The sequence below is a fragment of the Trichomycterus rosablanca genome, unplaced genomic scaffold, assembly GCF_030014385.1.
Source record: "Trichomycterus rosablanca isolate fTriRos1 unplaced genomic scaffold, fTriRos1.hap1 scaffold_244, whole genome shotgun sequence".
NCBI lineage: Eukaryota > Metazoa > Chordata > Actinopteri > Siluriformes > Trichomycteridae > Trichomycterus > Trichomycterus rosablanca.
Window position 1 is genome coordinate 18835 of NW_026947072.1, and position 19378 is coordinate 38212.

General features: G+C 37.4%; 3 non-coding genes and 2 pseudogenes across 3 annotated transcripts; 4 read left to right on the top strand and 1 right to left on the bottom strand.

Annotated features, from left to right (window-relative positions):
* Positions 1–213: 213 nt before the first annotated feature.
* trnak-cuu (transfer RNA lysine (anticodon CUU)) lies at positions 214–286 on the top strand. The gene has a single exon. It is a non-coding gene; the product is annotated as a tRNA-Lys (tRNA).
* Positions 287–2625: 2339 nt separating this feature from the next.
* Positions 2626–2697, top strand: trnaq-cug (transfer RNA glutamine (anticodon CUG)). Its single transcript has one exon. It is a non-coding gene; the product is annotated as a tRNA-Gln (tRNA).
* A 325-nt stretch (positions 2698–3022) lies between these two features.
* trnaq-uug (transfer RNA glutamine (anticodon UUG)) lies at positions 3023–3094 on the top strand. The gene has a single exon. It is a non-coding gene; the product is annotated as a tRNA-Gln (tRNA).
* Positions 3095–6561: 3467 nt separating this feature from the next.
* Positions 6562–6670, bottom strand: LOC134307073 (5S ribosomal RNA; annotated as a pseudogene).
* Positions 6671–9108: 2438 nt separating this feature from the next.
* Positions 9109–9230, top strand: LOC134307075 (5S ribosomal RNA; annotated as a pseudogene).
* Positions 9231–19378: the final 10148 nt, after the last annotated feature.

Here is a 19378-nt window from a genome sequence, read left to right on the forward strand (position 1 = left end):
AGCATAATCTCATTAAAATACACTACAATTTAACACTATAATACAATACAATACAGTGACAGTAAGTCTGTGTGTGTTTCTGTTGTTTATTCTGAATTGTGTTTGTTTGTAAACTGTGAATTAGTTCTTAATCTGGTCGTGATGTTAGTGAATTAAACCTACATCTCTCTGATGATCTGATCGATGATCTGTCTGTTTTGACCTGCTGCTTAAGCCCGGCTAGCTCAGTCGGTAGAGCATGAGACTCTTAATCTCAGGGTCGTGGGTTCGAGCCCCACGTTGGGCGAGTATCTTTATTTAACATCTACAGAAACCAAAAGGACGTTCTTCCACTTTGGACAGCCGGTCTCCGGTGACTTATCAGGTGGATATTTGTGTTTGTAGGACTGTTGTTTACTGGTTGTTTTCAGTTACTTATTTCCACTATTCTGTGGGACTACACATTGTTGTTGTGTCTCATATCCATTTGATCATCAGACATGGTTGTGCAATAGAAGGCACTCGTCTGTGGGTGGGCTAGAACTACGAACCTTTCAGTTAACAGCCGAACGCGCTAACCAATTGCGCCACAGAAACACACGCACAGATGTTTCATTGGATGGTACACATGGGTCACATGACTTGCAAGCTTTTACAGAAGGACAGTTACGTTTGGCAAATTGAAATAATGGCATGTTTCTGACTTGAATGAGAGGGACATTAAAATGATCTCACACTTTTCAGAGACAACGTTTGAAGCCCAGATCAATAGTACCTGCTAGTTAGAGAAGGTTCACTTGTTTGTTAGTTTAAGTCCAAAAGCAGGTGTGGCCCATACAGGGATCAAACCCGCGACTTTGGCGTTATTAGCACCACGCTCTAACCAACTGAGCTAAGCGGCCTGTGTGCAAGGGCAGGGCATATACCCACATACCTGATTCTACACTGACAGCCCTTCAGTTATGGACCTCACAGAAACGATGGAGAGCTTTACTGTTGGTCTCAAGTTCGTCTTGGCTGTAGGAGAGGAGACTTAATGAATGAATTCAGTTTAAATATTAATTTAAAAAACTTGATGATTTACCAGGTCGTTTGTTACAGTTTCCTTTCCAGTCGCATCTCTACAAAAACCAAAACACTCAATCTGTAAAAGAAAGACACGTGCATGAATGTGATGAGGTTCTAAGATTTTCTAATGTTGTGCTCACTATTAAAAGTCAAGAAGTTTTAAGGTTTAAAAAAAAAAATCATTTAGGTTTTTTTTTCTGCTCTTAAACATAGTAGAGGGCCACTTAAGAACACACCAGGGTTAAGTAACTTGTCAAAGTGCATCTTTTAAAGGGACTATAACAAAGTACATACATAACACATAAAAAACAGTTTAACGTAGAAAGCACTTACTAGTCTAGAGGTTCATGTCAAAGTGTCTGAACTGAGATTCGATGGCAAGTGGAGAAGTGAAATCCTCAATTTGTTTTGGATCATTTTTTCCAAGAGCATTTGTGATGGACCTGAGTAGGTCGAGCTTTTCATTATGTTGTTGTAGCAGCAGCTCTAATACAGTCAAAATTTCTCTCTCCATTACTATTAGTACCAGTACCAGGGTGTGTCATGGTATGGGGGTGTGTCAGTACCATTTGGAATTGTGTTTGTTTGTAAACTGTGAATTAGTTCTTAATCTGGTCGTGATGTTAGTGAATTAAACCTACATCTCTCTGATGGTCTGACTGATGAGCTCTCTGTTCTGACCTGCTGCTTAAGCCCGGCTAGCTCAGTCGGTAGAGCATGAGACTCTTAATCTCAGAGTCGTTGGTTCGAGCCCCACGTTGGGCGAGTATCTTCATTTAACATCTACTGAAACCAAAAGGACGTTCTTCCACTTTGGACAACCGGTGTCTGGTGACTTATCAGGTGGATATTTGTGCTTGTAGGACTGTTGTTTACTGGATGTTTATCAGTTACTTATTTCCACTATTCTGTGGGACTACAGAATGTAGTTGTTGTTTCTCATATCCGTTTGATCAACAGGCAGGTTGTGCAATAAAAGACACTCGTCCCTGGGTGGGCTCGAATCACCAACCTTTCGGTTAACAGCCGAACGCGCTAACCGATTGCGCCACAGAGACGCAGGCACAGCTGTTTCATTGGACGGTACACACGGGTCACATGACTTGCTAACTTTTACAACAGGGCAATTAAGTTTGGCAAATTAAAATAATCACATGTGTCTGACCTGAATGAGAGGGGCATTAAAACGACCTCACACTTGTCAGAGAAAACGTTTGAAGCTCAGGTTAATAGGATCTGCTAGTTAGAGAAGGATCACTTGTTTGTTAGTTTAAGTCCTAAAGTGGGTTTACAGCTCCATCTACCGGCCAACTGAGTCCTGAACTTGGTGCAATTTTCCAACAGTGGAACGTTTTGTTGTGATTTTGATACTTGGGTGGCAATGTTTAACTAAAATTACTTTTATTTAGTGTTTAAAACTTCTAAATTACCTCAGTTTGTTCAATTGATTTCAATCAATTATATCAATCACGTAAGTTTAAATCACTTGAGATGTAAAAGTAAAGTCTGAAGTTGTGTAGTTTTGCTTTATTTACTCAGCAAATGGCGAATCATTACGTTTAGTTTTTGTGGTGTCAGGGTTCCATGGTGTAATGGTTAGTACTCTGGACTCTGAATCCAGTGATCTGAGTTCAAATCTCGGTGGGACCTTACTGCTTTTATTTGGGGCCGGTGTGAGGTCCAAGATTGAGAAACATTAGCAGTTTCAGGATGGTAGCATTCAGCGCATGTGCAGTACAACAGAGCATCACAATTGCTTGTGCTAGTTTAGAGTCACCTTAAATTACATGTTAATTTCCATCCATTCATCCAGCTTGAATATCATAATATCACTAGTAGTGTTATAGTGTTCCACATGTGACTGCTCCATCCCAAAATATAATCGCAAATCATTGTTTACAGCGCCATCTAACAGCCAACTTGCTCTTAAATGACTAATTATTCACTTTTGGACTTAAGTAAGACCTCACTGTGTGGTTCCATGGTGTAATGGTTAGCACTCTGGACTTTGAATCCAGTGATACGAGTTCAAATCTCGGTGGAACCTGGTTTTATTTAGGTAAAAACACTGTTATCAATGCTGAGTAGAGAATAGTGTTCCACATATGACTGCTCTATGCCGAATTGTAACACCAAAAGCAGTGGCGGCTGGTGCTAAAAAATTTGAGGGGGCGCAAACAAAACAACAAATTAAAAACAAAACAATAAAAAAACAAGCCTTTAAAAGTAGCACTATTTGAACATGAAGTTTGCCCTCCTTTCCTTCTGTCTTGCAAATTTCTCAATGACATTATGGTTAAAGTCAGTAATCTCAGTCACTAGTCTCTTCTCCATTGACAACATGGCCAATGCATTCAGCCTGTCCTGGGTCATAGAGTTTCTCAGAAAAGTTTTAATTCTTTTCAAGGTTGAGAAGCACCTTTCAGCTTCTGCTGTGGTCATGGGTGTGGTGATGAGGATCTTCAGGAGAGTGACAGTCTCTGAAAATACTTCTTCAAGATTATTTTCCATAAACATCTGGAATAGGCCCACAGCACCACAACAGGCTTTGAACTCTTCCCTGCTGTAGATAAGACTAAGCTCTGTCTTCAGCTTACCTTGATTGAGCACTGGATAGGCTTTTAAGGTGTTGCTCGGTGCATCTTCAGGAAATGCTGTCTTGTATTGTTCAAACCTGTCCCCCTGCAAGAGTGTGGCACTAACAAGGTGGTTTGTGAAGGAAAAGCGCTCACTGGTGTGTCCCAGTATGATATCACAGACCTAGAGAAGGATAAACATGAAAATTATGAAGTGATCATAATTTATTTATTTCACATCTAAATAGTTATTTTTCTATCACTGTTGAAATTTAGTCATAGATCAAGTCATAGAAATGAGTTTGCTGCCATTTTCAAGACAAAATGTGTTAAAGCATTTTTGGAACAGCATTTTTGTGGGACAGGTTTATAGAAAATTCAGGAACCAAATGTTATGAGAATTTGTTTTATTCCATATTACCCATATATTGCAGTACAGCAAGAATAATAACATATATTGCTGACAAGCATTACACCAACATACACTGATCATTCATGCATAGCATAGAAACAGCTCTAAACAAATCTAATTGGACTGTGACTTCCACAACTCACCTCTGCAGCAATCCTTTCATGGTGTTCTACACTGAGTGTCCGACGCTTCTTTACTGGCTGACCGCTACCTTCACTGCTTTGTCCAACCATGGAATGGAGAGAATTTCTGCAAAGGAAAAAAATTACAATAACAATAATAATAACAATAATACTAATAAACAAAAGAGGAAAATGTACAACGATTACCTGATCTTTTGAATGTCCTGCTGGAACTGCTGAATGCTCTCCTTGATATAAACTGAATCTATGACCTTCTTCTGGAGTTTGGAATAGAGGAGGTCCACATGAGGCATGATATGGTGGAAAAGCTGCAGAAAGAACTTAAAATCCTGATCCTCCAGTAGCATGGCAAACGCACCTGCCTCTCTGACAGTAATGGGGTCAAAGTCACCAGAGTCTCGTATGCTTTCAAAACAGCGAATGAGGTCCTCTCTGTGTTCAAACACAGTATTGATGGTACGGCTGTGAAAGTTCCATTTGATGTTGCTGAATGCTGGTAGTCTGTGCGCCACAACTCTATCAAGAATACTTGTGCGCTTGGGTGATCTGGAAAAAAAGCTGGCAAATCCACCAAGGTTAGAAAAAAAAATTCTCACTTTGGTTATGTGAGAAGTAGCCTGCTGCATTATCAGATTGAGCTGATGTGCATAGCAGTGGATGTAGTGTGCATTTGGGTACATGTCTTGTATCTTCTTCTGAACACCTGCAGTGGCACCCCTCATCACGCTGGCTCCATCATATGCCTGGCAGATGAGCTTACCCTTTTGATCCTCAGGAAGGATAGTTGCAAGACGTTCTTTTAGGGCTGTAGCAATGGAATCAGCAGTGGCCGACTGCAAAGGGATGAACTCAAAAAATCTTTCCTGCACATTGTTTTTAGCATCAATATAGCGTAGTACAAGAACAAGCTGGCACTGCGTGGCAATATCCATGGTCTCATCTGCCTGGATTGAAAGAAAATCGCTTCCCTGGGCTTCTTTGATTATATGTTCCTTCAGAACAGACAACATACAGTCCAGTAGCTCATTCTGCACAGTTTTTGAAGTTCCCTTAAACACAGTGGCATTCTCAATGTGCTCCTTCAGCACTCCATCAAGAGAAGCAACAAAATCCACCAACCCTCGAAAAATTCCGGGATTATCTGAGCTCTTACTTTCATCATGGCCACGCAAGGCCAGCTCAAAGGCTCCACAAAATTTCACACAGTCTATTATTCTAGACAGGATGTGCCGATTCTTCATTGTGCCTTCTAACAGCGATCCTGTAACCTTCATCTAGCTGAAAGATGTTTTAAATCTCGTACCCCGGTCGTTATCCACAACGCCTCCGTGCCAGGACTTTGAAATAGTAAACAGGGAAAGCAGTAAAAGGCATTACTTACGTCGCATCCAGCTAGCCAACTCCGTTTGTCATAACAAGAGCTGGAAAAGGCTCGGGTGTAGGCTCGTCCTTGATCACTTACCTGTTGCTGAATTTGTAAATTGGGACGATCCGGTCCAAGCTCCTTTATCCTTTTTTTTTGTTCCAGTGAACGCTTTGTGAAAGCGTTTTTTTGTAAAGACAATACTGAATTTTCTTTCATTATGGAAGAAATGCTGCTCCAATCTGCAACTAATTGTTTAACGTGAACCAATCTGATAAACGATTGATCAGTTAATGAGTCGACTCGGGGATTGTCCAATCACACGGCGTTTAAAAAAAATAAGCCAATAGTGACACACTTCTAATAAGAGTGGGTGTATCCGGGACGCAGCTCTCTGCGCCCCTGTGGAAAATGTAAAACAACCAATTAAAGAGCAGCCTCAGACCACATGTTTGCCAAAAGTTTGTGTACGCACACAGACACTCATTATACCGGCGCCCCGCGCATGGGAAGTGTGCACAATGTAAACAATTAAATACAAATATTTATTTATTTAAAAAATGCTATCATGACCATTAGATTAACAGTTAATTAGACAATTAGACAAACAGACTAATTAATTTCATAACTATTTTGCAGAATGTAATTTACTTATTTTAACATCTTAATAATTTTAAGGGGGGCGGCGCCCCTGCGCCCCGTATTGACCAGCCGCCACTGGTAACTACCCCAACACTGCTCATGTAGCTTTAGAGAGGATTACAGTCAGTCCTAGACTTTCTTCCAAGCAGTTTCTCTAATGTCATGTTTTGTTTTCCAACTCACACATTCACATCAGTAGAAGCTTAAAAATAACACTACAAACCAACTAGTCTATAAGCACAAGAGGATTCATTTATTTATAGACGGTGCTGTTTATGCTTTTACACTTTTTATTACAACAAACACAACGGCAACAATTAATAATTATAAAAATACAATAATAAGGTGAAGGAGTGAAGGTGGGTGTGTGTGGATAAAAGCTTCCAGCACCTGGTATTCCCAGGCGGCCTCCCATCCAAGTACTAACAAGGCCCGACCCTGCTTAGCTTCCGAGATCAGGTGTTCTCAGGGTGGTGTGACCATAAGCGAGAAACGCTGTAAACAAGCTGCTTCTTATAGACGTCCGTCGTTCAGCCTTTCACTCCGCTGTGTGTCGTCTTTTACTTTCTCTGTTCTACATGCAGCTTTTCAAATAAAAGATCCTGAAACAGTGACAAAACACACAGAGAACCAAACACACCGCTCAGCTGCTGCTGCTGATCCTCTTTCACCTGCATTTAGTACAAAAACACCACAACAAATCATCTGGATTCAACCTTTTCTTAACCATGTACCAGAAAAGTCTCTCACTGCTGCCTACAAAATCACACAAAACACTTTATACAGAAGAACCTTTAACTATCTCTTACTTTTATTTTTATTTTATTTTTCTTGCCAGCTTCGTGTTGTATTGAAACTAAATTAAATAAATAAGTATTTAAAAGCTTAAAATTGTTTAGGTAAGGTTTGTGTATGTATGATTTGTGTACATTACATTTTCAGCATATGCTTTTATCCAAAGCAACTTACACAATGAGCAACTGAAGGTTAAGGGTCTTGCTCAGGGACCCAACAGTGGCAACTTGGTGGTGGCGGGGCTTAAACTGGTAATTTTCTGTTTATTAGTCCAGTACTTTAACCACTGAGCTATCACTAGCCCTGTACATTTTATTCATTTAAATTCTCCTCTAGGCCACCCAAGAAGGATGGAGCTCCCTGCTGAGTCTGGTTCCTCTCAAGATTTTCCTGTAATTTTAAGGGAGTTTTTCCTTCTCACTGTCGCCCTCGGTTTGCTCAACAAGGATTTTTGGTCTGTTGGTCCTGGATTCTGTAAAGTTGCTTTGACTCAAGTAAAAAGTAAAAAGTAACTAATTTAAAATGTACTCAGAGTAAAACGTTACTTAGTTACTTTTTTAACGGGGGGCGGGGGGGTGTCTCCTGTGTAATGCAAACAGGACAAGTGGATATAAATCTTACAATAGTTGTTTTTAATTAAAAGATAATAGAAAAAAACATGTTGATACAACATTTAAAACATTTAAAGATGTGTCATGTGTCACTTTAGTACAGACCATCCCATAAAACTTTTTATAAACTGTATAACCACTGAAGTTGGCATTAATTGTGGATTCTATAGACCAGCCTTCTTTTTATCACAAACAAATACCAAACAACATCATACTGCAGATCTCATAACTCAAAACAAGTCAAGGTTACAAGTGTTGTGACTTTCACTAAATGACCCAAAGAAACCTTCAAGATGTAAGACAAAACTTACTATGTTGTCAAATAACGAAGCATTAAACTCCAAACATGTTAAACTTTTAAAATCACCCTTCCCTCCCTACTCTATACCTAGATTACAGCTCCTTTATTTTAGCACCAGTAACGGATGTTATTTAAATTGTAGTGAATTACAGTTCTTAATACAAAACATACTGAAGTAAAAGTAAAATTACTGGTTGTAAAATCTACTTTAAAAAGTACAAGTACACAAAAAACTACTTAATTACAGTAACACGAGTAAATGTAATTTGTTACTTTCCACCTCTGGGTTGTACCCACACTTTACCTAGTAATCGTTAGTAGAAAGGTTTAGTTTGCATTGTTCAAATTCTATTGTTTTCATTTTTATTTCTACTTTAATTTCAGGTTCATAATTTTCTTCCTCCGTTTTATTTTCCATCATTTCTTCTTTTTCTTTAATTAAGTCAGTGCATGCCTGTGTGGGTAAAAATCTGTGTGTAAATTCATATAAAATGTCTTTTAGCTGTTTGATTCTGTCTCCTTTATATTCTAATCTTAAGGCTGGGTTCAGAAATAGGGGTTGGTTCAGGATCTGGTTTCTTTCTTTAAAAGTAAAAATAGTAAAATCCATAAAATCTTTCCATGCTCTAAAAACCTCTTTATAAAATTCTGGTATGTTTTTTTTTCCGTGTCTTTCTTTAATTTAATGTTTAAAGTGTTAATTTTTACAATTCCCCAAAAGTGCCACAAGAGGGCGACATCACAAATTTTTTTTTTTTAATTTTTTTTTTTTTATATGGTCACAAAATCTCATCACCTGCTTCCAGTCTGTAGACTAAGCTGTCCTTCTTACAATATGAATGTAATGATTGATTTGGGTGTTTGGTTTACACTGTGTCTTTTTTATTGGTATTGAGCAAAACTTTAGAGAGTTTAACAAAACATGGTGATTTTAAAGACGTGAATTTTCCTGAAAACCATAAATCTTTCACTCTGACTTATTATTATTATTATTAACATTAATTGCTGCTGTTGGTTTTTTTTTTTTTTTTTTTTTTTTTTTAAACATAAAGCGTAAAACCATAAACACTATTTATACATAAATTAATTTCATTAGTCATCCATTTAAGATTTTTGTTTACATAAGCATGCCTGAAATTTAACGAACTAACCTAAATAATTTTAAGCTTTTAATTACTTATTTCTTCTATAAGAAGCAGCTTGTTTGCAGCTTATCTCGCTTACGGCCACACCACCATGAGAACACCCGATCTCCTCCGATTTCGGGAGCTAAGCAGGGTCGGGCCTGGTTGGTGCTTGGAGGGGAGACCGCCTGGGAATACCAGGCAAGTATGTAGGCTTGTTCGAGATGAACTGCGCCTCGCCTTGGTGGTCAGCGAGAGCAGCTGGTTGCAGTTGGGGGAGGAGGTTAAAAGAAAGCCGTCAAGTCGGACAGTCGCCACCTGCAACAAACGTGAGCTACAGCGGATCTCGTGGCGTTTGCGTTCTTCGTGGCTGATGAAGTGAATGCAGTAGAAATCGCTCTGCTTTTGCGTGAAATCGAACTAAACATTCTTGATCATTGAGCAGGTTAAGCCCAGCGTTTGTTTTCCAAATCCATAGTGGTGAATATAGATGACCATAAAGTGTCAAACTAAGTTTCTGTAAAATCTGTAAATAAATATAGTTTTACTCATCATTCATTTATCTTGTAGATTGGTGAAAAAGAAAAGTTCTAACAAACATGTTATCAAACACATATCAAAGTGGCTTAAAGTCCAAACTGTCTAATTATATTGTCTACGTAAGGACTTAATCACATTTACCCTTCTTTAGGCTTGTTCCAAAAATACAACATTTTGTAGAGGATGTTGTCCCCCTCTATAGTCTCTCAGAATTTAGAGGTCATTTCAGACTCTCCAAAGGACAAGTGGAGGTACGATATGATAACCTTCTTTTCTCTCACTTACTATGTAGGATCTTATAAACACCATTGGCCCTGTCTATATGAATCCACAGCAGACAAAATTGCCACTGACAAAGAGTGTCCTAGCCTGTCTATGGACACTGTTGAACCAGGAGTCATATATATAGGGGTATTTCAGACAGATTCAATATCACAAAATCCACTCTTGCCAAACATCTCCATGAGTTTTGTACTCACATGGCACACCACATTTGCTGGCCTTTAGGACAAACCCTGCACAATTCTTTGTTAGGCTTTCAAGCAGCTGGTTTTCCAAACACTATCTGTGCAGTAGATAGATGCCACATTCATATTCAGAAGCCACACTGTGACAACCCCCTGGCATATTTTAACAGGAAACAGTTCTATTCTATCATTCTCACTGGATTTTGTAACAGTCACCAGCAGTTCACCCACATCAGCGTGGGTCATCCTGGTAGCTGGCATGATGCCAGAGCCTTTCGCCTCACAGAGGTTGCTTGTCTTTTAGAAGAAGATCCCCTGTCCCTGGTCCCACAAGGGATGTATATAATTGGGGATTCATCCTACCCTCTATTGCCCCAACTGATGAGGCCTTACAGAGACAATGGGCACTTGACAGCTAGGCCTTCGGCAAAGTTTAGGAGACTCCAATGCCTGCACATGAGGAATGTCCAGTCCATCAGCTCAGCAGTGTCTGTTGCATTCTACACAGTGTTTGCTTGGAGCCAGGAGACCATGGTGATGATGTGCAGGATGAAGAGGATGATGAACAACATTCACTACAACCTCACAACCAAGATGTAATTCATTATAGAGACATAATTAAAAAAAATGTTTTTGTGTCATCTGTAACTTCATGCCTTTTGGAGATAATTTTATCTTTAACTTGCTTAACTGTTCACAGTAACAGTAATTTTAACCGGGGTGCCCAAATGTTGGCATGCCACTGTATTTTATAGATGCATTGTTAAACAGTAAACTTCAGTATGCTCACCGATGTGCCCAGTATGAGTCACTAATGAATAATGTGGTTAATATGCACATTGTACAATTGTGTAGAAGTTTGTGCTTCTTCAAGCACTGACAAATCAGTTATTTAGGCATTGATAATGAATAGTGGCTGTGGTTTATTGAAGATGAATCTCTTAACACAATCATCTTCTGAACAAGATTGTTTTGTTCTTCCAGAACAGCTTACCTTCTGGCCTTGGTTCTTGTAAACATCCACCATGCACATCCACACATTTTTATTAATGTAGCATATTTTAAAATGTTTACAAAGTTTACAGAGAACAATGAAAAATAATCAAAGTGTAATAGTGATAGTGGTATTAAAACAGTTAAGATATAAAATATTAAAGCTATTTAGATTGCTTTATATTAATAAAATTAGAAGACAAGACCCATCAGAAGTTCTAGAAAAACATCAAGATTAAAAGATCTGTTACATTAAAGAATATCAGGTAGCTTACTTGAGTCTTTTCATGATATGGAATGATAATTATGAAATGTTGCAATTTGTACGAAAATAAACTGTCATGCTACTAGAAAGCATGATAGTATTTCGCACATATCGGGTCTTTAAGACAAATAAACTGAGATTTACATTTTAGAATGAAACGAAACAACCGCCAGAGGATTCAGCGGCGCTTCTAGCCAATGAGGATTAAGCTCTGCCGTCATCAAGCCGTCTCTCAGGCAGCGCAGCCCGTGGAGAGCAACTGCAGGGAACCGGTTCCGCCGCCTGCAGCCGCCCCGCTCTCGCGAGATTATAACCAGTCTGTCATCGAGACGCGCCGGTGGCGCCGACGCAAGCCAGGTGGCGATCGGTCTGCGCAGCGCCGGGTTAAGTCGAACAAGCCTTATAACACTACTAGTGGTATTATGATATTCAAGCTGGATGAATGGATGGAAATTAACATGTCATTTAAAAGGTGACTCTTAACTAGCACAAGCAATTGTGATGCTCTGTTGTACTGCACATGCGCTGAATGCTACCATCCTGAAACTGCTAATGTTTCTCAATCTTGGACCTCACACCGGGGCCCCAAATTAAAGCAGTAAGATCCCACCGAGATTTGAACTCGGATTGCTGGATTTAGAGTCCAGAGTGCTAACCTTTACACCACGGAACACCGCATTAAAAAAGAAAAATACACACAACTTTAGACTTTACTTTTACATCTCAGATTATTTATATTTAAACTTTTGTGATTGATATAATTGACTGAAATCAATTGAAAAAACTGAGGTACTTTAAAAGTTTTAAACACTAAATAAAAGTAATTTTAGTTAAACATTGCCACCCAAGGATCAAAATCTTAACAAAACATTCCAGTTTTGGAAAATTGCACTAAGTTCAGGATGCAGTTGGCCAGTAGATTGTGCTGTAAACAATGACTTGACGCTTTGTGTTCTAATTTAGCATAGAGCAGTCACATGTGAAACACTATTCTCTACTCATCATTGATAACAGTGTTTTTACCTAAATAAAGCCAAGTTCCACCGAGATTTGAACTCAGATCGTTGGATTCAGAGTCCAGAGTGCTAACCATTACACCATAAAAGAAGAAATGAGCACAAAGGTTAATAATTACACTATTAACTCCACATGTTTTTATGTAGTGTTTATGGTATTTAAGCTGGATGGATAGATGGAAGTTAACATGTCAGACATCCCAAGTTGCAAAAACTCATTTCACGGAGCTAAAAAAAAGCTAAAACCCTCTCGCACACAGCAAAGGATTATGGGTGATAACAGAACTTTTAGGAGCTGCTTACTGAGCTACTAAACTAACTGTTGGCATCACAAACACATTACTGTGTACTACATAGTGCACTAGATAGTGTGCAAGATAATAGATTCATGTTCCCTACATAGTGCACTAGATTGTATATTAAAAAATAATTTGTTTTTTACTTAGTGCACTAGCTAGTGTACTAGATAATAGACCTATGTTTCTTACATAATGCTTTAGGTAGCGTATTAGTTAACGGATTTAGGTTCCCTACATAGTGCTCTAAATTGTATATCAGATAATGGATTTATGTTCCCTACATAGTGCACTAGATAGTATTTTAGATATGAATTTATGTTCCCTTCGTAGTGAACTAGATAGTGAATTAGACAATTGGTTAATTTTCCCTACACAGTGCACTAGAAAGTATAACTAGATGATGATTTGTGTTCCTTACATAGTGCACTAGATAGTGTATTACATAATTATGTACCCTACATAGTGCACTAGATAGTGTATTACATAATTAATTATGTTCCCTACATAGTGCACTAGATTGTATATTTGATCATAGATTTATGTTCCCTACACAGTGCGCTAGATTGTATATCAGATAACGGATTTAATACGCGATTGTATTAATAAAATCTGTGTCGCCTGTGTGTGTGTGTGTGTGTGTTCTCTTGGCCGCTCGTTCTAGATTCCGGGAGATTTTATCTGACTTGTGGGAATCAGGGAGCCGCTATGTATATGCTGGAGACTCCCGGAACTTTTTCTGTACTTTATTTTACAAAAAGCCAGAGTGTACAATGAGAGGGGGAATTATGTTTCTTATTATATAATTGTTTCTCAACAAAAACCCCAGACTTCATTAGTTTATAACATTAATAAAATTACTTTTTATTCACCTATAAACTGTAGTGGGTTTTCACTGCACATGATGAACTAATTAACACAAAATCATTTATTAGTCAAAGCAAATTGATGATACATTCACCTCATAAATCATGATACACTGCTCTTCCCTACATGAAAGTAAGTACAAAATATTGGTATCTGATCGATATCGGCGATACTGACCCTGTATTTACTTGGTATCGGATCGATACCAAATGTTGCAGTATCGCACACCACTAATACAGATGTGCTAATGGAGATGTTTTACTACTAAGCTGCTGTTCAACTCCAGTCCAGTTGGTGGCGCTGGTGCGTCTTAAGTTGTTCTGCCAACCGCCATTAAACATCATAAGAAGAACAAGAAGCTGCTGTGTTTGTACTGTAGAGCCTCATCTGTAAGTAAAATAGGTAGACTGATTCAAGATGGCGGAATGAGCAGTTGCACTTTGCAGGCTTCGGTGTAAATAGTTTTTTCTTTCAGTCCTTGAGTAAAATTTTGTGTGCATTTTGATACAGACAGTGAGTTATTTAAAAGTTTTTGTGAAGTCTGGTGAATTTTTGTGACAAAATACGAACTCCATAAGCCTATTGTTAACTTTACCAAACACGGGTGATAGTTACAATGGATGACCACGACTATGGACTGGCCGCTCTTCACGGAGCGAGTGATGAAGAAGACGGCGAGGTTGCTGACATTGAAATTGACGAGCAGATATCTAAGGCTGAGAAAATCAACCAGGCACACACTCCAATTAAATCTCCTAATCCTAAAAAATGTAAGAAAAGCATTAAAAACCCTCATGGTGATGGTATCGGAGAGACCATTCTGCTGGCAGTGAATTCATTGACGAAGAAGATGGATACACAGACTGAACTTCTGATGAAGTTTGAGAGAAGAATTGAGGAGAACACTGCTGCTATTATTGAGAACAAAAAAAACATTGGAAGGTTGCAGGGAAAAGTCAGTGAGCTTCAAGAGGAAAACAAACGGCTCAAGGAATTTGTGACAGAACAAGCTCGATATAAAAGAAGGTGGAATCTGAGGTTAAATGGCCTGGCTGAAAAAGAGGGAGAGGATACCAGAGAGGTTGTCATTGGCATTTTGACAAGAGTGGTGCCCATTTCAGTGGATCGGCTTCGCGAGACGATTGACGTCGTACATCGCTTGGGTAAGAAGAGTAATCCCACTACTTCAAACAACGCTCCGCGGTCAATAATAATCCAGTTCGTGGCGAGGGTGGTTCGAGATGACGTTTGGAGGAGATCCAAGGATGCCAGGGTCTGTAAGGAGCTGCATATTCAGATTAAAGAAGATTTCTCCAAAGAAGATAGGGAAGCTCGCAAGAAGCTGTGGCCGCTGGTATGGGATGCCAGACAGAAAGGGCAGAGAGCTTTCCTAAAGGAAGGATATGCACTGATTAACAATCAAAGGGTCGACCCTACTTAGGCAGAGTTATTCATTTGAAATATTTGTTGTTCTGATTCATCTGACAAGTTTTGAAGGTAAAATGCACCTTATTCTGACTGTTGATAGGACGAGAATTCTCATTCCTGCGCATCTTATAATTTAGTGTTTCATCTAAATACTTAAGTATATTATCTTTTATTTCTTTAAATGCTAGGGGGCTAAGAAACAATGTGAAGCGAAAAGCTATTTTTCTTTTTTGTAAGGAACAAAAAGCTAATTGTGTTTTTCTACAAGAAACTCATTCTGTTGAAGATGATGTGAATTTTTGGAAGTTACAGTGGGGTGAGTCAATTTTTGTCAGTCATGGGACATCACACTCAGCTGGTGTTATGGTTCTGTTGAACAGATTTCCTGGTAAAATTATAACTCATACTAGTGATACAAATGGGCATTGGTTGATAGTGATAACAGAAATTAATGATGAAAACTTTATCCTAGTGTGTGTTTATGGTTACAATGAGAGAGGCAAAAACAGGACTTTGATTTCTGACTTATGTAAATATATCACAGATAGTATGCATTCTTATTCAACTGATAAAATTATAGTTGGGGGGGATTTTAATTTGGTGCCCGATCTTTGGCTAGACAGAAATCCACCTAGGGTCCAATGTCATAAATATGATGACCTAATTGTTCAATTGATGAATAGTGCAAATTTGATTGATTACTGGAGGGTTAAAAATCCTGGGACTTCACAGTTTTCCTGGTTCAATGCCTCTGGGAATGGTCTAAGTTCTAGAATAGACTACTGGCTCATTTCTACCTCCTTAATAAATTATATTAATAAGTGTGATATCTCTGCTTCACCTTTAACCGATCACTGTGTTATTTCTATATCTCTGTTGTTTTTAAGGTCAGATCCTGGTCTTACTCATGTTTGGAAATTCAATAATACTCTTTTAGAGCATTCTGGTTTTTGTAAAGATATAAGACAACTGGTTATGGAAATCAATGCCTTGGAAATGTCACCTGTAAGCAAATGGGAATGGCTTAAATTTAAGATAAGAGAACTGGCTATTCATACGAGTAAAAAATTATCTAAAGTTAAAAAACAAAAACAACTTAAAATCATTAATAATATTAATAATCTTTGTGAAAAGACTGATTTGTCACCTGAGGAACTTGCTGAATTAAATAAATTTCAGAGCGAACTTGATAACTTATATTTAGAAAAAGCCAAGGGTGCTTTTGTACGTTCTCGAGCTCGCTGGATTGAAGAAGGGGAGAAAAATACTTCTTATTTTTTTAATCTTGAAAAACATAGGCAGTCAAAAAAGAAAATTACTAAATTGAATATAAATGGATCTGTTTCGGAAGATGAAAGCCAAATTAAGAGAGAAATACATGACTTTTATTGCAACTTGTACAAATCCAATTATTCTGAGATAAATTGCTCTCTTTTTATAAATGCTATAAGGGATTTTGAAAAAGTGATTGATACAGATTTTAAAAAAATTATGGATGAACAAATTAAGATTGAAGAGTTAGATAAGGTTATTTTAAAGATGTCCTCTGGGAAGTCGCCTGGCTTGGATGGGCTAACAACCGAATTTTATGGGTTTTTTTGGAATGATATTAGAGAGATGTTGTACAAAGCTTTCTTAGAGTGTATTGAGACAGGCAATCTCTCTAATACAATGAAACAAGGAATAATCACTTTAATTCCAAAACCTAATAAAGATATAATTTTTTTAGATAATTGGAGACCCATTACTTTGCTATGCACTGATTATAAAATTTTGGCTCATGTCTTTGCTGACCGAATGAATAGAGGATTGAAAGATATAATTGATGAAAGTCAATCAGCCTTTGTTAAGGGGAGAAACATACATAATCACATTAGATTGGTATTTGATATGTTAGATTATTGTGACTTTATTGACAGTGATAGCCTGATTTTATTCCTTGATTTTTATAAGGCGTTCGATATGATCGAACATGCTTTCTTGTTAGATGCTTTAAAGTTTTTGGGATTTGGGAATAATTTTTGTGGACTAATAAAGATGTTATATAGTGATATATATAGCTCGATTTCCTTAAATCCAGGACTTACTTCTAGATTTAAGATCCAGCGAGGTATTCGTCAGGGTTGCCCTATTTCCCCAAAGCTGTTCATTTTGACTACTCAATTATTAGCCCTTCAAATTAATAATAGTTCCGAGTTTATAGGTATTAATATTTTTGATCGAGAATACAAGATTAGCCAGTTTGCTGATGATACAGCGCTGTTTTTAAAAAATGATTTAATGGTTGAAAGAGCCCTTAATACAATTTCATTATTCTCCAAGGCTTCAGGTTTAGGACTTAACATAAAAAAATGTGAGATTCTCCCTATTCATAATTGTATACAAAAAAACATTTCGTCAATCAGGGTCGAAAATGAAGTGAAATATTTGGGAATATTAGTATCTAAGAATGTACTTAGAAGAGAAGACGTTAACATCTCAGACCGCTTAATAGATATGAAAAAAAGTCTTAGCCGTTGGTTGACAAGGGATTTGACTATTTTTGGAAGAAACCTGTTGACTAAAGCAGATGGCATTTCAAAGGTGGTCTATCCAAGTCATTCTATGTATATATCACCACATAATATAAGGAAAGCTAATTCTATTATTTTTCAGTTTTTGTGGAAAAACAAGACTCATTATAAGGTCCCAGTTAGTAAAAAAAAATATGAATTTTATTATGCAACAAAATTCAATGTGGTTTCATATTTCTGGTTTCATTTTTAAGAAACTGGGAGGAATTAAATTCTTTGCGAAGTGTGACTTTGAAATGAGTAAGATTCCAGTTAAACTATTATACTTCCAAAAACCAGTTCTGGAAAATTATATTTCAACATAACTTCTTTCCTCATGGATCAATTTTATGGAATAATAGGGTAATCACAGTTGGTAGGAAGTCAATATTTAAAAAAGATTGGTATGAAAAAGTTATTATATTTGTAAAGGATCTTTTAGATTGTCATGGAGATCTTTTAAATTTCTCATCCTTTGTTGGAAAATATGATCTTAGTTGTAGTTATAATGATTTTAAGGTGTGCAAAGTGATTCCTTTAGCATTGATTCAACTAATTAAAAATGTCATGGTATATTCAAAGGTGGCTGTTTCAATGCCTACATTAAAAGTGAATGGCTATAACTTAGTTGACTTCAAGTGTAATAACAATATTATCAATGATGGTCAGAGACAAAAGATTCACTATGAATATAATAGAGATTTTTTCAAGAAACTTCCTAATACAAATTATAAAACCATAATGACTTTTACTCATTACAAATTTGTCAAATGGCCCCTATTTTCTAAAGTGAAGAGACTCATTTCAAAATAATAAATAAGATATATCCTGTAGCCGTGTTTCTTGAAAGAAGATTTAAATTTGATGTTGATTTATGTGCCTTTTGTATGTCAGAAGAAGAATCCCTGGAGCATTTGTTTTTTTCATGTCAATATTCAGAAAGTTTTTGGACGGACATTAGAAACTGAATTAATCTTAAACTTAACATTCCTTCTTTTGAAATTGATGCCATTTTATTTATGTGGAAAACTTAAGTTCAGCTTGCTTTGATGCTATAAATGTAGTAGTACTTTTAGCAAAATACCACATTCACTGCAGTAAGTGGAGGGGTAACAAGCCCTCCTTCCTCTGCTTCATGACTGAATTTAAATCATACTAGTCTGTATTAAATAGATTGAAAAACTGGAAAACTGCTAGAATCATCTCACATCAGATCTCTAAAAACTTACTGTTTTAAGTTTCTCATTGTATTATTGTATGGCTTGTTCCTCTGTTTTTTGATCTTATTTTCTTTTTATTATTATTATTTTGCGCCCCCTAGATTGTAATCTATAGGTATGACATCCTCCACGAGAAATTGTATTCTTTTTTATTGTTCTGTATGTTATGTTGTTTAAAATAAAAATAAATAAATAAATAATGCGCAAACGGAGGCGGAGTGAGTAGGGAGCGGATTGAGATTGTGTGTGTGTGTGTGTGTTGCTCGCTCTCCTGTATATCGACAATAAACAGCTCTCATTACGATAATTCCCTCTACTGATGCAAAGCTGAATGGGTGGATTACAGTCGATAGGAACTGTGCAGAAATAAAAGACTCCTTTCGTTCATTTCAAAGATCCGTTCAATAGAATCGGATCGTTCGCAAACGACCCATCACTATATATGCAGTTAGCACTGAGCATGTGAGTGAGAGGGGAGCACCTGTATAGCAGAGCACAGCCTGGTGAAGTCAGGAACGAGATTAGTGAGCTCTGGCTCTGACAAAAGCGAGAGAGCTACTGATAACGTTTCGGAAATTTCGAGATGGAAACCACGAATGTGAAGTATAGACGTAATGAAGTACGGTGTCTGCGTAGCCCCGAAAAATTTTAAAAACACATTCGTTTTAATTCAATTTGTTTTAATTAAACTGATTTTATTAAAACAGAATTATAAGAACT